The sequence below is a fragment of the Rattus norvegicus genome, chromosome 1 (assembly GCF_036323735.1).
Source record: "Rattus norvegicus strain BN/NHsdMcwi chromosome 1, GRCr8, whole genome shotgun sequence".
Lineage (NCBI taxonomy): Eukaryota > Metazoa > Chordata > Mammalia > Rodentia > Muridae > Rattus > Rattus norvegicus.
In genome coordinates this window covers 257,484,298-257,503,567 of record NC_086019.1, presented here as the reverse complement: position 1 = coordinate 257,503,567, position 19,270 = coordinate 257,484,298, and the positions used below count along the sequence as shown (strand labels likewise).

The following is a 19,270-nucleotide window of genomic DNA, read 5'->3' as shown; positions in this document are numbered from 1 at the left end:
AACAATATACATCTGGGCTGCTATTCAGCAGTCTAAGCTCTGAAACAGGTCCAGCCTGCATGCTGGAGGCTGACACAGTACAACCATTGGCAGCCCCAGAAGTATGATTGGTCTTAGAGAGTGCCACCTGCAGTGGTTGCAATGCAGGACTCCTACAGTGGTGTCAGTGAGTCTCTTGAAAAGCAGAGCCCATGACATAGGAATCCCAGCCTGAATCTCTGTCCTTGAGCCATCCCTGCCACTTTGTACCATGAGTCTCCCTTCTCTACCATGTGTCTTCTCAGTCCTGACACCTCCCACCCCCACCCCTTATCCTAGGAACTGAACTGGATCTCTGCACATGCTCACTGATAGGGAGAATTCCATCGCTGAGCTGCATCTTCAACCCAAGACACCCCTGAATAGCCGTACTATTGCTCTATCCATGTCTTACACATAGAACACTACCTTTTTTCTTTCCCTATTCTGTTGGCTTCAAGGTCTGTCCCCATCATCTGAACACATCTAATCTTTCTTCCCTTGTTTACAAACAACAACTTTTTGGCTGCAAACACTCAAAATATGGTATCTGGGACAAAATTCCCCTGGCTACTCGGTTGAGAGAAACCTGAGACTTCCTTGCCAGCAGCTTGAAGAAGATAAGGTCAGAGTCTGCACTCTTTCTATATCCTTTTCAAGGCCACCTGGGCATTGGTCTCCTCTCCTGCAGTAGATATCTAGGCCAGTGTGAGTTTCAGAAATCCATCTGCACGTGCCAAGAAACACACTAAAACATCCCTGTACCCAAGAGCACTCAAGGTCTCTAGTACACCCTGATTCACAGGAAATGTTGACTGTCCCCGTCAATGGCACTTCTAGAAACAGAGTCACTGATGGTGTTGCCAGTGGCTGCATTCTGTCATAGCCAGGTGACTCCCAGTTTAAACCATCTCAACGCCAGTTTGCTGACTTTCCAGGCTTCAGCATGTAAGTGAAGCAAGTTAGGAAGAACATTTACAGAAGGACAGATACCTAGACAGTAAGAGAAATAGAGAACATGGCAAACAGCCCTAAAACTCCAAACTCAATTTCCACATCACAAGTCCCTGTGTTTTCCAATAGCCCTGGGGTGTAACCATATTAAAGATGATTTAGAGGCCTGACAGCTACGTGAAGGGCTCAAGACACTGAACAAAGAAGTGGGAGGCCTTTATGCCTAATGTTCTTAGTTTATGACACCGGGGTGGCAAATGATATAAATTAGAGAAAATTAAAATATTTTTGTTGATTAAAATGCAACAATCATGTCTTAGACAACCTAACTCCAGTTAGCTAAAACATTTAGTTCTGTAACTTCTTTTCCCCAGAAAGTTAAACAGTCAAGCAGTATTTCAAGGGAAGTTTTCTCTAACAATTGTTGATACATTACTTTTTGTTTTATTTATCTCATTTGATTGGAACAGTAAATCTTGAACCTGAGTACATTATTATTTTTCATTACTTGGCTGGAAGAGAAACTGAGGCATGGAGAACTTATTCATCACATAAAACCAGTCAGAAGTTGAAAGATGGCCAAGTTTTCCTTACGGGGCAGTTCCAATGGCCTGTTTCCCTCTACCTGTTTCTGTGCTCCTTCTTCCTGTGACAAGTCCACCCACCCTCATCCCTCCAACAGCCCCTCCTTCTCTATTTACGAAACAGGCCCTCCTGTGTTCTAGCTAGAACCTTGGCCTCCACAGTCATACAAGCTTACAAACACCAGTAGTAGAGGTCAGAAACTAACAGACCTAGATCTGTGAAGCCAAAATCTATGAAGGTGGGACCACAACATTGGTGTTTTTAAAGCACCCAAAGGATTTGTACAAGTAACCATGCTGTAAAACTCCACATTCCTAAATAAGGTTCTTTAGAACAATCTTAGTTGTGACTCCCAGATCTAAATCCAGCAGAAAATGCCAGTGGTCATTTTTGCCTTAATGTCAACATTAGTCTTCGGGTTCTCAATTTAGCATAGTCAACACCTACACTACATGGTTCTCTGTTGTGCCGTCTGAACTGTTGAACATTTCTACCATCTACATAAAGCAGCATCTTGGCAATTGTGACAAGAAAGTGATTCTAGATTTTGTGAACCATCTTCTGATGAGAGACAAAACTAACTACCACCAGGAGGAAGGCACTTCTCTAACTAGACACACTCAGCTGTTCCGTGGACTCTGTACCACGCCTGCTCACAGGTGGCAAAACAAAGTCCTTGGATCTGCCTTTCCTCACCTAGTACAAATAGTAATGTTGCTGTGACGCTTGTAAACTATGGTTATTCTAAACCACGCCATGTCCCAGGGAAATTAACAGACACTCAACAGATACAATAGGGTCTCTAGCATTAAGGTCCCAAGGTCCATTTCTGGAAACACTATGCGAATAATATGCTAATAAGACAAGACAACCACAAACCAAAAAAAAAAAAAAAGCGATTGAATACATCTGATAATGTCTGTTGGGGGTGGGGCAAGTGGGAGAGCAAGGGATGCTATGGTGGAAATGTACGGGGAAAGGCACAAGATAACACTGACAAATGCTAATGAGTGCAGAGAACATCTAGTATCAGGCATTGTGTTTGGCATTCATAAGCATTATCTTAATTAATCGTTGAAATGAGTTTTTAAAGAAAGTACCATTCATCTAATTTTCCCGTGTGGTAAAGAGGATATAAGAGAGATTAACTGATGCGCCTGGAGCCACAGGATGATAACAATTCACAGATCTGAAAGCACACATGTGGTGGGCACTGCCTTACAAAGAAACGCTGGTCTCTTATATTTTTGGTTGTGAGCCTAGCCTTAAAGGCTGAGCCATCTCTCCAGCCCACGCTGGTCTCATTTAACCCTTTTGCTTACTCTATTTGTTGAGAATCAATCCTTTCCTCTATTTAAAGAAAGTCCAATCAGGAATTCAGAGCTTAAGCTACTTGTCTCAAGTTATACAGCTAAGAAGCAGCAAAAGTGGGACTTAGACCAGGCTGGTGGGTTTGAGCCAGGTCTTAGCTTCTCCCATGAACTGCTGCATCTGCCTAATGGAGACTAGGTCTGAGTTCGACCACTTATTTTAGAGTCAATGTTCTAGCCAACATATCCCCATTCCCATATATAAATTCTACATAAAGTAGCACTGTAGAAATATCCTGCATAAGTCTAGACACCTTTGGTTTCTAGACCACTGAGACAGATGAGAAGTAACTCATACGGGTAATATTTTATAAGAAAGTAATGATAGAAATAAATAAAAGAGCAAGTGAGTCAATTAAATGATAGAGGAATAGAGAAGAGATTTTTTTGAAGTGAGAGATAAAAGAGTTGATGAAATGCATATTTGTAAGATGTCTTGACTCTTCTTGTCTAAGAATGGACAGGTCCTCAATAGATAAAAGGAGCTTCGAGGATGCCATGGGTAATGGGAGATGGATGAGAGGCATGTTCACCCAGATGTGTCAACCAGGTGAACAAATGATCCTAAGATTTCTTCTATCACCAGCATCCGAATTCCTTGACCTTCTGGGACTAATGTCAGAACCGAGCCAATATCCAGAACAGATCAGGCCACAAGAAAAGTAACGCTCTGTCTTTGTCAGTTTTATGTCACAGGACAAGAAAAACAGCTTGAAGGAAGATTTTGACTTATAGTTTCAATCTGTTGATATTGCTCCATTGCTATACACCTATGAGACAGAGCATCATGGTGAAAGAAACATAGTAGAGATGTTCCTCTTAGCTCATGGTGCCTGGGAAACAGAGACAGAGAGAAAGGGTCTGAAGATACAATATACCAGCCCAAGGAATGTTCTACGTGAACTTCTTTCTCCAACGAGTCTCCACATCTTAATAGTCTATCCAGCTATCAAGTCCTTACTCACCTATTAAAGGCCCACCAGCTGCCAACTAAGCCTTCACCTCATGAGCCTGCAGAGAGCCATTTTTAGAAATGATCCAAATCAAACCATACTTACTCCCTGTCAGTAGTGTCTGCACCAGAGCAAAGATCTAAGCATCTCATTGGAACTGCACAGACGAAAACTCTTAGCACATCGCTACAGAGCATCAGGTGGTAAACAAAGGCTGTTCCAGAACATGTTATTGCTATCATACTGTAAACAAGCCATAGATAGCAACTGTACTTAACTATGCCATATTTCTGGTTTTAATTAAGATACCTTAAAACAAAATTCCATAGAACAAAAGAGAATTAGGATATTACAATCATATACAATCTGTGAAAAAATCCCTTTCTGAGGAATGTTCAGGTCCTTAACCATGAATTATTCTGCTAAGAGGCTAGACTGAAACGTAACATGCACAACTGGATACAATTAATTTTTCTGAGTAGGCCTCATCAGTCTTCATCTAGAAGGGTTTGTCCCATGGTTGCCAACTCCCTAGAACATTATACATGTATGTGTTATAAATTAGGAGGATCACAACACTAGTTTCCTAGAGTCACAGAGACTGCATTGGCTAAGCAATAAATACTCCATCACTGGTGGTACATGGGAAGTATCCTATGTTAGCAATTATTCTTTTATGTGAGGAACAAAATGGGCTAACCTGCCCTCTAGCCTTCTGCCTTTTCTCCCTTTTCTTCTGTTTTAATGTGTTAACTGCCTAATTATGACAGTCTTCTAGGCAGCAGATAAAATAATCTCTCTGCCAAAGGTGTTCAGTTGAGGCAAGCTCTGATCCTCATCTGATCACAAATCTGAAAATGACTTTTGATGAGAACTCTTATAATAATAAAAAATATTGTTCTCCTTGGATTAAAAGATCATTGCAGTGGGTCGATATCATCTTTGTATCCCTAGCAGACATGTCCATTGACCTCATAGATTACTGTGGAATAATCCATCAGCATATAAAATCACAGTGTTTATCACAGGGAAGATCATCAGTAAATATTCATTGAATGGCTGATTAAAACAATTTCAGCCAGAGAACCTCCATAAGGCCCTACCTCAAACATCCTTTAGTTTCTAGACAAACTCATTGCAGACAAACCAGTGCTTGCTCTCCATGCTCCAGGGATTTGTTTACTGCTGCTCTCTTTATCCTAAGAAAGGGGAGATTTCAAAAGCAAAACAAAAACCTAGACATGTGTGAGGAGGTTTCTTTTTAGAGGTATTTGTCATTAATCTGATAACAGTTGATGAGCCTGAGGATGGCATCGAAGATCACGTGGGATACTGAAGGGAAGAAGAGTGATTGTTCCCCTAAACCTTTTCAAGTAATGATAAAAGACCAAGGACACTGGGACAAGAGAAACCACTGAGACACAGCCAAACCTCCAGGGAAGACACTGAACTCAGCCCCTAGAAGCTACACTCAGACACGACTGATCGAAGACTTGCAAGGAGGTCATAAGCTGCCTGTTTATTTTTAGCAACAGCACCCTCTGTGAGAACAGTCTTCACGTCCAGACCCACAAAGTAGGTCAGACAGGAGCATCTCAGGATCCATGACAGCTCGCCTCAACAGGACAGTCCCCAGGAAAGCTGGACAGAGCAACCTTTGAAACATCTCAGTCTAATCCAGCCCCTTCGTTCCACAGATCAGAAAGCAGCCTTTGTACGCATCCAGAAACACAGTGAGTGTGTGCTGAGTGGCCCTAGATTCCAATTTGGAACTCTAGTCCCAGCCTCTTCACAGCACACTTGGCTGTCAGGAAGGAGTGGTAGGGCCAAGAGCCTGGGTGTTTTTCTCTCTGTGAGAATATGAACTGCAGAACACAGATTTCCCAAGAATTCGAAGAAATGAACATTGAGGGAGAAATCCAAAGTCAAACTACCAAAAAGGTGAGAATCCCCAGGCTTTACTGGCTAATCAGTTAGACATTTAAATTACAAAATATTTATGAACAGTATCTTCACAGATAAATTAGAGTTACATACAGGAATAGGGGTCAATATAATGTTTTGATATGTGTGCACTATGTACAATTATTTAAATTAAGTTAATTATCATATGTATAAACTCACTCACACATCCCCCCACGCATATTTTTTTTTGCTTTGCGATCAGACATTTGAAATATTTCCCATTTGTAATGTATATTATTACAGAGTAGTCACCTGTCAGGCCTGAGTTTATCTCTCAAATACACACCACAGACTCCTCCCCCAAGCTCTCTTGTTGGAATAGGAATTTACAGTATGCTCCATTGTTGCATTTATGACTTATCTGAGTACCTACTTCTCATGGAAGCTCTTTGCATTGACTTTATATTAGAATTTCTTGGGGGGACTGTGTAAAAAACGTTAAACACCAAAGCGCAGGTCCTACCCTGGGGATTCTGGTTTCGTTAAATAGATGCAATAGCCTTCCCTTCCTGAATCTCTCAGCAAGTGTAGCAATAGAACGCACTGGTGTTCTGAGCATTAAAACAGGGTGCTTGTGTATATGGAGCATTTCTTACCCAGGTGGTTGAGATAAGGTCTGAGAATTTTCATTCTTTGGAAGTACATAGAAGATTCATGATTGTGAAGACTCTTACCTTCAGGAACACTGATCTGAGTTAAGAACCACCCATTAGAGGCCAGAACTCAGCTTTGAGTTGTGAAGACCTCTTCCTTCTGTGCATTAATGATGCAGGTAAGGACATCCATTCTGTTGTCAACCAGGCTGAGGTCACTGTGGGATCATGAACAATGTGCCTCATCTTCTCCATGCCTCAAGTGTTTAATTAAACAATGGGCAGAGATGATGATGATGATGATGATGATGATGACGACGACGACGACGACAACGATGACTACGACGATGGTGATAACAGGATAGTGTGATGGCTCAGTTGGTAAAGTGTCCCCATACCACCTACTTAAGCATAGTATGGTAGATCTCCAGAATCTTTGTAAAAAAAAATTGGATATGGTGACACATGATTGCAATCCCAGTGCTGGGAAGGGAGAGAGAGGGGGATCCTTGAGCTCCCCAGACTGCCAGTCTACTCTAACCCTCTTTCCAAACCCAACCAAACAAGAAAAGACAAATAAGTTGGGCTATTCATGAGGAATGACTCAAGTTATCTCTCTTGTCTCTACAGACTACACACACATGTGCACACACCTGCACATGCACCCACACTCATGGGGAACCCTATAGGTACACACGAATAAAAATAAATATGTAAAATACTCAGAAGAAGGAGAAGCACACCAACATCTTTTACTGTGCAGTGCTCACTATGAAATTGTCCCTGTCATAATAATTGCAATTAATAGGTTAATGGGTCAGGACGAATATGGTTTAAAACACATTATCACAATCTTTAAAAAAACTTAGAGATCAACAGTGAAATTTTCTGGGTTTGTTTGTTTCCAGATGGGCAATGGAGATTTTCAGAAGTGTAAGGACACATTCTTTTATAATATATAAAAATCAAAAGGATCCCTGGGTTCAAGCACAATCATACTTTACTGACAGTTTGATACACCTCTTGTTTTTCTCCTGCATCATACTCTCCTTAAAGACAACATCTATGCCTGATTAAATGATGGGTTTTCACTAGTACACAACACCGTATCTTGTTCCACATTTATTATTTACCGAGTGGATGAATAGACATGCATAATAACAGCCTACAATATGTTTCAAATACATGTTGAAAACAATTCTGTAACACAACATATTTCATTCATTTAGTTAATCTCTAAACAGTTAACTGGCTAAAACTTTCATTTTATATCAATATATTGCTATTTCCCCATTTATAAACAAAGCAATATTGGAGCAGTGAAACCTAGTCCCCTAGTGATTCACTTGACAAATGTGGTCACGCTGTGAAAATTTCAGAGCAACAGCATCCCCGGGTCTCTTGCAGCCAGCAAGTGGACGCTCTGAGTTCACAATTGGTCCCCTGCATTGATCAGTCTCTAAATGAGCAGAGTTTTAGGTGCCGACCCTGACACCCACTCCGGTATAGTATGCACCTGCCCTCCATCTGTTCCAAAGAAATCAGGGCTAGAGTCCCTCACAGTCTACAGCAAACACATTCTCTCCCTAGACTCTGGGATTGGACCACAACAATGTAATATGGCACTTAGAGAGGTTTTTCTTGAAATTTTTAAATTTAGGAAAGATTTTTTTCTATTTTTTAGTTAGGAGGAAAGAAGAGTACTCTATTTTTTTCTGTATTTCATGAACAAGAATTGTCCTGGGTTCTATATTCTCTCTCTCCCTCTCTCTCTGTCTCTCTGTCTCTGTCCCCATCTCCCCTCCCTCATTCTCTAACTCCCTCCCTCCTTTTCCCTTCTCCTCTCTCCCTCCCTCCATACTGTGACTTCTCTCCTTCTTTCTTTGTGGCCAAAGATCCCATAACAACACATCCCTATGAAGTCACTCAGTGTATCTGCAAGGCCTCCTCATGACGCTCAGGTAGCTGTGTATTGTTCCCTCAACTTCCTACTTTTTTATCAAGAACTGCATTTCTATATTTCCCATTTGGCTGAGGTTCACTAGTATCTGAAATATACTAAACTGGAATTAAAACTCAATTATTGATTTCAGGTCCTTTGTGTAAATGCCCAAGAGTGACAGATCTGGGTCATATGTTAGATTTATTTGCTTTTGTTGTTGTTGTTCTTTGGTGTTTTAGGTTTTCTTTTTTTCTTTTTCTTTTTTTTTTTGGTACTTTTTTAGAAACCTCCATATAGATGTTAGACTAGTTTACAGAATGAAGGTCCCTTTCCCTACATCCACACTAACAGTTTCTGTTGTTTGTTTCTTAATGACTGACATACTGACAGAAGATGTAAACGCAATATAGTTTTCTAATACCTAGAGACCTTGAATGTCTTTAACAGATCTGATTATATACCAATATCATTGAAACTATATTCACAATAGCAAAGTTATGAGACCAATTTAGGTGCCTGACAATACAAGAACGGATCAGAAGAGTGTGGAATTCTTCAGCCATAAAGAAGGAAGTTCTATGGTCTATGGAAAAGTGAATGTAACTACACCCAAATGTTAAGAAATTTCAATCAGTTTTAGAAAAATAGGAAACTAATACTATTTCTCATTTGTGATTCCTGGATTTAATTCAGAAATACACAATCATATATATGCATATAATATATATAATATATTTTTTCATATAATACAGTGTATATGATTGCATGTGTGTTAAGTGAAAGTATAGGTAAAATTATATGGCATAATAAAATAGACAGAAAAGAGGAAAAAATAAAAAGGAGGGTAGGAGAGACTGGTTGCGGGGGCGTGTCCGATATACACTATATACCTTTAAGAAAAAAATTAAGGCTGGAGAGATGGCTCAGCCCTTAAGGGCTAGGCTCACAACCAAAGATATATGAAAAATAGTTAAATAACTAAATTTTACATAAGATAAATGAGATGAAATAAAAAATCATCAACTTACATACCGTTTAGATCTCATAAAAAAAGGCTAACTATTTTTATGAACCATTTGTCTAAGGTTATAAAAAGTCAAAGGTTTATACTGGGTTAAAATATAATGTAAATCCTACCAGAGAAGCAGTTGGAAAAATAATCATGATCTAATCTAATTTAATCTAACATCTTTTCAAGTTCTAGAGGGTTAGAAAGAAATCCTTCAGTCCAGTGAAGTACATGCAGAACAGATCACACATTGAGAGGTCATTTCCAACCACAAGCAAGCTCAACTCTGTTGAACCACGGTGAACCCAGAAGCAGGAAAATGATGTACGCCACCTATTGTTAGAAACTGAGCCTTGGTCTGTGGGAGCTCGGGACTGGGATATCAGTAACAAATTCATAAGAACTTTCCTATAGACTACTAAAGCAGTTTTTTCTTAGGAATACAGCCAGCAAGCTTTTAACTGAGTACCTACTATGGGTGAGTACTCCTTAGGATCTAGATGATATGTCTGTTTACACATAGGGTAGTTACAATCTAAGTTACTCCTGTGAGTACTTTCATATTTCCAAGTAAAATTGTGTTAAATGGCAAAGTCTACAAAGACCTGTGGTTCATAGACAAACTGTTCATTCATTAAACAGACCACTTTCAATTAAATAGGCCTAAACCACTGCAACATTCCCTGAACTTAAGCAAAGAACAAGCAGAATCTTTGTTTCTAGCCCTTGGAGCATCCTGTCTTCAATCTCATGATCTGTCCTGAGCATGTCCTGTTTCTTTATAAGGTGTTTTTGGAGTAACACATTAGGAGAATGCAGAGAGGGTAAAGTTAGACCAGGAAGGTCTCAGACAGAATAGGGATTTAGGTGTAGAACTTGAGATTAGGAAGAACATGGGGATTGGGGAGTGGGATCTAAGGCACTATGTTGGAAAATAGTGTGCTAAATAGGGTATTTGGGCAGAAAGTACAAGAAGTCACTCCAGAAACGAAACAATTATCTTGGATAAACTGTGGGCACTGTGCCAGAAATTTAGGAAAAATAGACTTTTAAAATTTTTTTACTACAAATACATATGTGTGCATAGATAGTAAGTTTTAAGTACAAATCCATATATAGACATGTGTACAAACACATAGTTACTTAGTTTATGGAATGTGCACTTAAAATATATAAAACATCACAACCTGCAGCATGTATGACTCCAGCAGCAATGACTTGGGGATGTACTGAATGGCATCCTTTATCAGGCAGCCCTCCCTGCCGAGTATTTAGTCAACGCCCACAACCACTTGCATGGGATGTGCTAAGGAGCAAGACCACAAACTCAAGACTAAGCCAGTGTCCACTGAAATGTCACCAACTCTTACACTCAAGACTAAGAGAGACATTTACATTGGCAACAATGTCATGATGTCTGAATTTGGATGGAGAAGAGGTACCTCTCTGTGACCCTCATCACCACAATCCCACATCCCTTCAAGGCAGACCATATCACCTGAACAATTGTCCCACTTACGTTCAGCTATTGGGTACCTGCGTTTATGCAATACCAAAAAGGGAAGTCAGGGGTAGAGGATGTCAAGAGGAGTTAGAATAAGTTCCAGATGTCTAGAAGCTCACACTCACATAGGAAATGGCACTAAGGGACCACATACCATTTGAAAACTATGACAAGCACCTCAACATCTGGCAGCACTGTTGCGTTGTCACAAAGAGTTAGCTTTCCGAAGTGAATTACAGATATGTTCAAAGACTCAGAAAGCACAAGATGAAGGAGACCAAGAATCCTTTGCATACTTTGTCTCTGATGTCTATACCTCACAGCTCAGGAGAAATGAAACCTTGGAGGGTCCCAGCCTTCATACTGCCAGTCTTTATGACTGACCATTATGGATTCTCCCACATTTGTTTCATCTTTGCCTTCATCAACTGAATGCATTAGAGAGAATCGAGACTTCCTGTTGCTGAGGACTGGAGGTCTCACTCACCATCTGAAGAATGTGTACCCATCACTTCATCAAGGACCAGAAGACAAAAAACAAAACCTGGGTAGATAATGGAGTTACTGCAGACGCCACCGGTTGTCTGCAGATCGCAGCCACATCCTTACCTAGTTTCCACAGACGTTGTCATTCCCATTACCTAGATGTGTTCACACAGGAGGCTAAGTCCCTGCAGATTCTTTAGTGGCTTAACACAGAGCTGAAGCTCATACAAGGCTCTGCGGACTAAGTCCACTACCCTCAGGGCTGAGCTTTGGAGGCTGCTTCTCAGATAAACCACAAGGCCACATGTAATTAGATCCAAGATTATGTGGTACCGGCTGGAAGTGCAGAAAATACTCAGAGAGTTAATTAAAAAGGCAAAGGGCATTAAGGAGACAGCTTGGGAGGGTGGGGAGGACAGTTTGTGGAAGTTCTACAGAAGAAAGAGCAAAGAACCAGGTGTATTTATAGACTAATAATGTGCAAAAGGGGGAAAATGTGTCGCTTTGGGCAATTCTCATCAAGTTAATGGATGTTGCCAATTACTGTGGTAACATTTTTAATTGTATCTCAGCTCTAAAGAGAATAAAACCAGAATTTCACAGTCTTTGCCTCAGGACCTTTAGGGGCTGCATTCTGGTACAATATAATGGTGTAGACATACTAGCCTGGAGTCTACATTGACAGATCTCAGGTTAAGACTGGGGCTGGATTAAGAAAAGGCATCTGCCACATCTAAGTCCATTTCTATAAACGTATCTGGATGCCATCAGACAACTGTATTAGGGAGCAGAGGATGTGCCCACAGGGAAGCCCATAAAGAAGACAGTAAACATTGCTCCAATATAATATAATAGTTTTTCACTATCTTATGAGTCATCCTATGATCAAATGATGCCTTTGTTGGTCATCTTATTTACTACCTGCTGTAATTGATTTGATTATTGACACGGTCCTCCCTCCACTCTAGATTGAAGGAACAAGTTTGTTGGAGGTGCCCACCTTGATAATACCATCTTTTGCCAACAACAGGGGCATTCATTTGTATTTTGGGACAAAAGGTTCAACATTCCGACAAGAGATGTGTAGTTTTGGGTGCATTTTACCAACAAGGGGATAACAGCTAAAACAAGAAAATGACTTGTCTGAGTCCCCAGAGCTAATAAATGATAGCTCCAAATTCAAAGCCAGAGCGGACAGATTTAGCTTCGTAGCTCATCCTACGGTGCATCTGCAGTCTGTCAGTCCTCCTCAGGAAAGGAGAGAGGAGAGTGTTAATCAGCCACTCTGGACCAGCATCTGACTCCCCCTTCTATCACTAAGAAGGAACCTATGGAGGGTGCATGGCCAGCCCACAAACTGGCAACAAAATGAACTCCTACCACAGGCTAAGAAGTACCAAGCATATTGTGTCCATGTCGTCCTGATCTTCCCCCAGATGTTTTCAGTTCTTGACCCAGGCTATATCATGTAGCCTTCGTTTCATTTTATTAACATTGTCTCTCTATGTAGTCTGAAACTCACTGTGTTGACCAGGCTAGCCTCAAACTCTCAGAGATCCAGCTGCCTCTGCTTCTGCAGTGCTAGGTAGTGTAAGAGCACACATACCACACCGGGATCTTCATTCCACTTTATAAGCATAGACACTGATATATATCAACTCTCTAAGGGGAAAAAAAGGTAAAATTGAAAGCTCATGTTCATAGATAGAGCTCATTAACCTACCCTTTATACAAGGTTCCCACCCAAACCCCAGCCTACTTCCCAGGCAAGTTGGAAATCCTCTAGGGCCTGGGAAATGGGAGGAAAGATGGGCACGTGAAGCCTGGGCACACAGCACCAGCCTCCTATGAAATGATGCTCATACTTGCAGCCATTGGCTTGGGAACATCTGCCTAGAGAAAGAGCAAGAGGTCAGACCCTCCGGGAAAATTAAAATTAAAGTGAACCAGATGCTCCAGAACCCTCCCATGGGAGTAGTCCTGGGCTGGGGCAAGATCACTTAATAGGCTTTTTTTCATCTTTAATTTCTCTGATTCAGAAAGTTTACAAGATCAATTGCTAAGAGAGCTAATGGGAGGAGATGAGGCAGCAAGATGCAGAGGGCCCAGAGTCAGCTAATTCCTTAGCTTCTAACTGGAGTCCACAGGGACCCACTTATATAAAGCCTGAGCACTCCTGATCCTGCCCAATCGCCCCTCCCATCCCAAAACCCTCTAAATAAAGAATTTGAATTGCAACCCAGCAAGAATAGCATATAAACCTCAAGCTAGCAAGCACTTGCCAGAAATCGCGGTATATCACAATTCTGCTGAGGGCAGGACTTGAGTTCAGAGTCCTTCCCCTTCAGTCCTCATACCAAGGGGACCCTTATATCTTCAAAGATTAACCGAAGCAAATGCAGTCCATGATCAAACTAACAGGCTCCCCATCTGTGTGGGTTTGAATCTCATTTCTCCTTCTTTCTTAAACCTAAACCCTGCTTTCCTCACCTATAGAGGAAGGCCAACAAAAAGCTTTTCACTTGCAACACCTATCGTTCATTGCTCACTATGCTTCTCTACCTGGACTAAACATCATAGGAATTTGTGCATTCGGGACCAAGGACTAAAAGAAGCTGAACAAACACTATGAATATTTTGTGTGGCGAGGGGAAAAAAGGCCTGTGCTGGGATTAATTTTTGCCACTGTCTTGTGACGGCTGCATCCCTTAAGAGGGTGATGGGGTTTTTCCTTTTCCCAGTCCGATTTACTCATGGTTTAAGATCAACAGCCTCCTCCACGCATGTTTCACAGCACACCACAGGAAGAATACCAAATGATTTCTGAAACAGCATGGAAGAGGAAAATCTGCCTCTCATGCAAGGAGACTTACATTCTGCAAATGGAAACACAGCCCAGAAGGAGAATAGCTCACATCAATTGCTCTGGACGATGTGTCCCCCAGGATGCCTCAATTTCCATAACAGGACACTTGCTTTTCCGTGCCATCATTGTGTGCATATTTTCTTTAATGATGAAAGAATTAAACTGAACTTTTTCTGCACAGCTGGCTCTGGGGGATTCTGGAAAGCCTGGGAAGGAAGTTTTCAATTTGTTCACTTGCCAAGAATGAATTCTGCCTCATATAACTCTTGACAAATTGCCATTTTTAAAGGGTTTGTTAATTTCCAATGAGCAAATGGCACATCAGATATCTTGTTTATTCAACAGATGCTCCTGAACTAAACAAATGGTTCTTGTTTAACAAACATGGAAACATCTTGTCAGCTTTGCTGAGATCATCCTATTTGACTATCAAGGGAGGATCCTGTGGTTTGTGGGGAAAATACAAGGTGTCTCCTCCCGTGAAGAGCTCTCAAAGGAGATCTTCCATTGAAGGTAGAAATAAGTTCCTTGTTCCTTGGCTGAGAAGAAGCTCTCAGGCAAAGGACCTAAGCTTAGAGATGTTCTGACTTGATATGTGCTTGATGAAGATATTTCCTAGAAAATGAATTTAAAGTACACCTCAAAGGAGACATCATCTGAGAAAGAATGAATGCCAGCTTAGGTTGGATCCTGGACCTGCCACTTGCTGTGTAAACTTGAATTGGTTGTTTAATCACACTCAACTTTAGCTTCCTGGACAAAAATATAGGTTTTTCTAAAGACATAACAGGCAACAATGCTGTTGATAGTGATGTATGTTCATCCTCCTAATCCTGACTGTTTCAGAGGATTTTAAATGGCGCTGAACAAGTCTCAGGAACAGAGATTTGGGGCCTGGGGAGGAGCCTGAGTCTACATCCTCTGTTGTCTACGAAGAGCAAATGTGACGTATGTGACAATGTGACGGTTCAATGACTCTAGCTGATTTAACCAGACAGGGGAGCCCTTCTAAGTCTCAAAAATCAGAGTGATGCCAATGACACTGAGTCACCAAACTGAAGATCTGGCTAGACTGAAGGATGCTCTGAACAGGCAGGCTCAGAAAGGTGCAGAAAGGAAGAGGCCAGTTTGCCCAGGAGCACATGAGGACACACACAGAGAGAGAGAGAGACAATGGATGACTTCTGTCAAGTCTGAATACATGATGATCAGTGCATCTGCTGATGGGTACAAGATGACACTCTGTATTAATTATAGGAGGGGCAGCGCTCCAAAGCCTCCCTGCTGCCATGTCTCACAAAGAACTCCCTCGGAACAACACGTAACTCACCAGAGAATTAATGTGCTCCACACTTGGGAACGCTTCAAAGTAAAGTCAACCCTAGCTGAACATGTCAGGGTTATACAAAGCCTGAAGGAGCTGAAGACTTATCTCAGCTTGCCGAAAAGGCTGCAGAGGGACCCCCAGGCATGGTTAGTTTAATGATGGAATCCTCACAGCTGCCCTTTGAGGACGACATCATTGTTATCAGCATTAAGCAAGGCAGCTCAGAAAATCTGCTCACAATATTCGAGATTTAATAGGTGTTTGGAGGGGGCGGGCATCTCCTTGAACTTGCTCTTAGCCACTCTGAAATGAGTGAGAAGGGATCCTGGGAATTTGAAAGAAGAGCTCCTTTTTAAAAGGCGTAGCTGAAAAGATAATAAACTGATTTTCTGGGTTTATTCAGAAGTGCATGATGCCTTCCCACCCTGTCCTGTCAAGGAGAAGCCTGACTGAGGTGATGGACAGTCTCAAGGAATGTGGCAACAGTATAGGGCATCAGTGGAGAAAAGAGGTTTAGTAGATAATTATGAGTTTGGAATGCTGCCTCAGAAATGTGGCACAAGAAGGATGCCCATGCCAAGATCAAGGGGTTGAACATCTATCTGGGGGTTAGAGCTTTTCAGCTGTGACTTTCTGAAAAAAATCCATGCTAGACACTATTCACACAGAAGGTGACTGTGGGCCAGGGAGATAGATGATGGCTGATGTATAAAAAGCTGAATTTAAATTCCCAGAACCACCAATTTTAATAGTCAAAAGCTAGGTGATAATACTGTAACCTAAGAACTTAGAGCAGGCAGTAAAATTCTTGAAATTAATTGGCCAGCAAGCCTAGTCAAAGTGGTAAACATCCAGTTTAGCATGAAAAGTTGTGTTAAAAAATCAAAGGTTGGATAGGATCAGGGAAAGATACTCAAGATCTACTTTGGGACTCCATATGACTATGTATCTATGTGGATGTACATCTGCACATGTAAGCGTACACATTCTCACTAGCAAGTTCATATACTACACATACAACACACAGGACACACACAGATGCACACACAACATACACATACACACACATACACACGTGGACTTGTACAGACATGCACACACCATACCCAAAAACACAAATGGTTGAATTTAAGCAAAATCTCAAAGAACCTTTAATGAGACTGCATCACAATGGCAACATCCTCCTGGTCACTTACAGTTCTTTTAAAATGAATCAGTGTGGTTAATAATAGAGACAGAAGAGGTTGGAGACACACTCGTGGTCATTCCATTGATTTTTGTTCATTTAGAAATGCAGACGTGTAAGAATGACATAATTTTTGACAACCTTGAACTGCCTCAAAATTACAAAAACCATTTTACAGGCGATAACTCACCAACATAAGTTCATAACCATTGGCACACATTTTTTCATCACTTCACAAGTAATCATGACTCACTGGTGTGTGGTTATACTATCTCTTTGAAACTTTGGTAGTTTCCTCTTGTGAGCAGTGGAAAGTTTTAAACAAAGATTGACCTCTTTCAAACGGAGTCTTAGAAGTGAACAAGGAAACATAAAGAACTCCTTTGGGTGGTCGGAAATCTGAGAGTAGAAATGGGAGCTTAAGATGTTGCACTAATGGAAATGGTGGATCTGGAGAAAGGCTTTTGTGGGAGTAGCAAATTCAGCACAGGAATCAAGGGTACAGGGAGACTGAGATGCATGGAAGACATGAGTGCTGTCCATGAGATTCGGTATTTCTAAACCAGAGAAGGAGATTTATACTAACCTGACAAAAAAAGACAATCTGAGATATCTCTGGAAACCATTTGACCAAATAAGGGAAGGGAGATAATGCTGTTTTTATAAAATTCAGGAATGATGATGAATCTTGTTAAAGATGGCTCATGTTTGGAGATCTAAGAGACATTACATGAGAACCTCTTATTTTATCTGTGTGTGAGTGTGTGTATGCATGTGTGTATGTATGTGAATGCCTGTGAGTGTGTGTATGTATGTGAGTGCCTGTGAGTGTGCATGTGTGTATGTGTGTGAATACATGTGTGAGTGTGTTTGTGTGACTGAGTGAGAGTATGTGTGTGAATGTGTGTGTGAAAGTGTGCATGAGAGTATTATTGTGAGTATGTGTATTGTGCAAGTGTGTGTGGGAGAGAGAATGCCTGTGACTTGTGTGAATGTGTGTGTGCCTCTCTCTTTGTCTCTGCCTGTCTGCCTGCCTGTCTGTCTGTCTGTCTGTTCCTCTCTCTCTCTTTCGCTCTCTCTCTCTCTCTCTCTCTCTCTCTCTCTCTCTCTCTCTCTCTGTGTGTGTGTGTGTGTGTGTGTGTGTGTGTATGTGTGTGTGTGTGCAATTCTGGAAAGCTGAAGCAGGGAATAGGACTTAGAAATCTGTACAGATACTCTAATCAGTGGTGAAGGTGGGTGTGGCTTACTGGGAAAGTGTCCTCTTGCAAACAAAGAAAACATGATAAAAAAAACACCATGGAAAGCACAAACCAGTGAAGGTTTCAGCAAACAGACTTTGGAAAGTGGTAGAAACAGTGTCAGCAACTGCAGAAATTGAGTGTGATGAGTAATGAGAAACGATCATAAGATCTGGACATCAGACATGATTATAGTCAGGGTATAAGCCGTAGACAACATCCAGACCATTGTGAGTCCAGTGGTGGTCAAAGGATGGCAACATATCCTCTGTAAGTAATTTTAAAGATATGGAACCAATTAAGAATGATGCTTATAAAACAGTTCTGTTACTCAAAATTTTAATTGGCAGATAAAATTGTGTTTATCATGAACACCTTGATGTTATGAAATGGAGATGAGATTCTATGTAGAGACAAACAGATAATAGATAGATGATAGATAGATAGATAGATAGATAGATAGATAGATAGATAGATAGATATATGATAGATATAGATGATAGATAGATGATAGATAGATAGATAGATAGATGATAGATATAGATGATAGATAGATAGATGATAGATAGATAGATAGATAGATAGATAGATAGATAGATAGAGAGACAGACAGACAGACATATAGATATATGATAGACATAGATGATAGACAGACAGACAGACAGACAGACAGAGAGACAGACAGACAGATACATGAAAATGAAGTGAGTCCTAAAAGATGGAAAGAGGCAGGATCGATTAAACTTTAAGCTCACAAAAGCACAAAGGCATTCTTCCAGCACAACAGAACAATACAGGGAAGGTGAGTGAGCCAAGCAGATGAAGAGAAAAGTAAAACCATGCTTCTGTACGCATTGTCGTCCATTCCCTGTGAGATATGGGAGATTCCACTGCTTCTGGGAGGAAGAGATAGGGAAGAATTGGGGTCAGAGGGAAGACGTAAAGTCATCACAAAGACTTGGAAAAGAGGGGCAGCCGACTAGGGGTCACGTTAGAGAGCTGCAACAAAGGCTATTTGGCTAATCAAGAGAGAGTGGATGGGAGCAGGGGATGGGTTATTACAGTTCTCCCCCTACCCAATGACACAGCATGCAGCAAGGGTCCAGCGCAGGCAAGGCAGGCAGTAAGTACACCTCCAGCCCCCCACCGCCAGTGTGATTATCCTCTGTTCATTCATTGCTATAGCTTCAATAGGTTCTAGCAAGAAGCTTTAAAGCAAACCTTTCTACCTGGAATGATAAAGAATCAACAAATTCAAGGGCAGAAGTATCAGT

At 41.1% G+C, this 19,270-nt stretch overlaps 1 protein-coding gene across 1 annotated transcript in view; it reads right to left on the bottom strand.

The window, feature by feature from the left end:
* Sorcs3 (sortilin-related VPS10 domain containing receptor 3) overlaps positions 1-19,270 on the bottom strand; it is a 634,818-nt gene that overhangs the window by 171,692 nt on the left and 443,856 nt on the right. The window lies entirely within an intron of this gene.